Here is a 4,087-nt window from a genome sequence, read left to right on the forward strand (position 1 = left end):
TGATTATTGCTCCAGCTGAAATTGGGATGATTTCTGTTATTAGGATGATAAGTAGCTGACACAGGCTGCTGCGGTCGCTGATAATTGTTCACATACTGAACAGATTCATTAACAAGAGAACACTGATCCGTAGCATGAGAGCCTACATAGACAGCGCTTTGAGCTGTGCTGCATAGCAGTAGCTGCATCAACTTCAAGAAGACCTGCTACCTTACCAGACATCATCCTTTGAGTTGGGTTTTGATACTCGTTTGCAGCCATAGTTTCAACAAGATTATAGGCTTTAGTATAGTTTTTGGCCCCCAAAGCGCCTCCAGAATCTGCATCGAGCATGGGCCTAGATTGGGCCCCCAAACCATTGTAAAACCCAGTGATCACCATCCAGTAAGGCATACCATGATGTGGACACTTTCTCAACATCTCCTTGTAGCATTCCCAAGCTTCACACTTAGACTCTCCTTGTTGCTGCGTAAACTGAGTTAGATCACTCCTCATAGCTGCAGTCTTGGCCATTGGATAGAACTTCACTAGAAACTTTACTGATGGACCCAGCTGGTAAAGAATGTAACCAGTCCTTAGCCTTGTCCCTCAGAGAGAATGGGAAAAGCCTCAGCTTGATAGCCTCATCAGTAACACCATTATATTTGTAAGTACTACAAATCTCGACAAAATTCCTGATATGCATGTTGGGATCTTCAGTAGCAGCACCTCCGAAAGAAACAAAATTCTGCACCATCTGAATAGTGTCTGGCTTGATTTCGAAAGTATTGGCCTGAATAGCCGGATGAATGATTCTTGACTGAATGTCATCAATTTTAGGCCGAGAAAAGTCCATAAGAGCTGGATCAGCTGGAACTATACGATCACCCATTGTTACAGGTTCTTTCTTCTCACTCTCTATATCTGAATCTTCAAAAACTATCTTCTCTGGAAAGTCAAGAGTTGAATCTGTGGCGCCCTCCAAACCCGGGTCAGAAGTTTGGGGTCCCCACACACACACCTTATTTATAAACTGCTTATAACAATAATAAAGATAATAATAATAATATTCAGTGACCCTACTTACCAACTACCACGGACCGCAACAGGTTAAAGTATGCACACAAGCCACACACACACTTTATATTACAAACGTCCAAATCCCAACTATTCAAACTCAAAACTGAGTATTAAACATTATTACAAACTTTTACAAACTTAAATTATCTCAAAAGATGCCTACTAGATTAACTCGATCAAACTGAACCCCAATATGAAAAAGCCCTAAATTTCAAATAAGAACATTCATACGAGTTATAAACCCTAATTTCAAAATTCGAAAATCAAATTCAATTTTAAACATGTTATTGAAATCCAAATCAGTCATATAATATATCAAAATCATCAGGAAAATAAGCTCTACAACATGCAATCATCAAATCATTCAAACAATCATCCGAACAAAAATTCATATTTTAATCAAATTAATTCAAAAATAAATAAAAATATAGAAAATAAACCTTGATTTCTATAGTTCTGAAACTTGAAGAAACTGATAGAACACTCCGAGACCTTCGTTTTGGTTACTCAAGCTTTGAAAACAGAGATCACTAACACCTTCAAATTGCTGTTTGATTCTCAGAAAGGTTTATGAATATAAGTATTTTCTCTGGAAAATTATATAATTACTGTTTGCAAATGATTTTCCGTACGAAATAAAATACGGTAAAGGCTATTTATAATTACGGAAAATTAGGATCCCATTCGATCATTCCGGATATAAAATGGTACGTTTATTTATAAAAAACTGATCCAAACAGTACCGATTTTCGGGATAATTATCCAAACCAGTACAATTTGTAATGCGGTCTTGGTCTCAGCGCCTGGTTACACGTATTACGAGGTGATAATTGTGATAGTTTAATAAAAAGATCTCGTTTATTGAAAATACAAGTTTTAACGATTTACCGAAACGAATAATGTATCGAAAATGTTGCGCCGGGACCCGCACAGGACAAACCGTACGCCGGATCGAAAAAGTCGAAACATGGAAAATGCTGGGAATATTGCAACTAGGTTAGGAAGGAGTTCTCGGAAGAGTTTCGGGTTGTAAAAACGTAAAAACGGATGACATCGGTTGGTTCCCGATTGTATAAAATAGTTTTTAAATACTCGGAAAAAGATTTTATAAAATCCATATATTTCCTATAAAATCATAAATCAACATAAAAATAATTAGGAAGATATGACAATTATTTATATTTCATTTCGGACATATAAAATTTAAAATTCTCAATTAATATTATTCTTAAACATCCAAACACATATAACACTTAACAAATAATTCACAGAATAGATACTGAACATACATAATAATTATCTATTAGCAAAAATAATTAAACGATATATCCCAGATATTACATCCTCCCCCTTAAAAGGATTCTGTCCTCAGAATCTCCTAAGAAAACAAATGAGGGTACTTTTCTTTCATATCACTTTCTAGCTCCTAGGTTAACTCTTCAACCTTTGGGTTTCTCCACAATACTCTTACTAACTTTGCCACTTTATTTCTTAATACTTTCTCTCTTTCCTCTAGAATTTCTATCGGACTCTCTACATATGACAAATCTTCCTGAAGCTCTATTGGCTCATATTCTATTACATGCCTGGAGTCTGGATTAAACTTCTTAAGCATCGATACGTGAAAAACATTGTGAATGTGCTCCATGTGTGGAGGTAACGCCAACTCGTAAGCTACTTTGCCAACGCGCTTTAGAATTTCAAAAGGTCCGACATATCTTGGGCTCAGCTTTCCTTTCTTTCCAAATCTCGTTAATCCCTTCCACGGTGATACTTTTAGTAATACCAAATTCCCTTCTTCGAATTCCATGTCTTTCCTTGATTGATATGCATATTTCCTTTGACGTTCTTGTGCTGCTATCAATCTCTTCTGGATAACTTCAACAACTTCCTTTGTCTGCTGCACTAATTCAGGTCCAAGTATTTTGCGTTCTCCTACCTCGTCCCAATACACTGGAGATCTGCATTTGCGTCCATAAAGAGCTTCATAGGGTGGCATCCCAATACTGGCGTAATAACTGTTGTTGTAACCAAATTTTACCAGGGGTAAATGCTCGTCCCAACTTCCTTCGAAATCAATAGCACAAACACGCATCATGTCTGCGATTCTCTGGATCGTTCTTTCACTCTGGCCATCCATTTGTGGATGGTAAGCCGTACTCATATTCAGTCTCGTTCCCAAACATTCTTGAAAAGTCTTCCAAAATCTTGAATTAAATCTTGGATCTCGATCGGATACGATAGACACAGGAACTCCATGACGAACTACGATTTCTTTCAAGTACATATGGACTAACTTGTCGAGTGAAAATCTTTCATTTATAGGCAGAAAATGAGCTGACTTGGTAAGTCTATCCACTATAACCCAGATGGCATCATGATTAGCTTTTGTCCTTGGTAATCCAACTATGAAATCCATGGAAATATGTTCCCACTTCCACTCTGGAATCTCCAATGGATGTAGTAATCCACTTGGTCTCTGATGCTCTGCTTTAACTCTATGACATGTATAACATCTGTTAATCCATTCCACAATTTCCCTCTTCATATCCGGCCACCAATAATTTTCCTTTAAATCTATGTACATCTTGGTACTCCCTGGATGGATTGAATACCTTGAATTATATGCTTCTTGTAAAATTTCATTCTTCAACTCCGTTACTGGTGGAATCCAAATTCTAGAAAAAAAACCTAAGAATACCTTGATCGTCCTTTTGCGTGCACAATTCTTCACCTACCAAACGATTTATGTCCTGATCCATTACTTCTTCTTGACACTTCTTTATCTTCTCTAACAACTCCGGCTGGAAAGTCATACTATACACTTTTCCTTCATCAGGCTTGCAAACTCTAATCTCTGATTCCAGTTTCTGAAATTCCTTATATATTTCTTCGGGTACTGATAACACATTAAACTTTTCCTTCCGACTCAACGCGTCCGCTATAACGTTCGCTTTACCGGGATGATAATTAATTGTACAGTCATAATCCTTGATCAATTCTAACCATCTTCTCTGTCTCATATTAA

The 4,087-nt window shown here is 37.0% G+C and overlaps 1 non-coding gene across 1 annotated transcript; it reads left to right on the forward strand.

Annotated features, from left to right (window-relative positions):
- The first annotated feature begins 391 nt into the window (after positions 1–391).
- On the forward strand, positions 392–498 carry LOC141680219 (small nucleolar RNA R71). Its single transcript, XR_012558289.1, has one exon. It is a non-coding gene; the product is annotated as a small nucleolar RNA R71 (small nucleolar RNA).
- Positions 499–4,087: the final 3,589 nt, after the last annotated feature.

The sequence above is a fragment of the Apium graveolens genome, chromosome 1 (assembly GCF_009905375.1).
Source record: "Apium graveolens cultivar Ventura chromosome 1, ASM990537v1, whole genome shotgun sequence".
NCBI classification, from domain to species: domain Eukaryota; kingdom Viridiplantae; phylum Streptophyta; class Magnoliopsida; order Apiales; family Apiaceae; genus Apium; species Apium graveolens.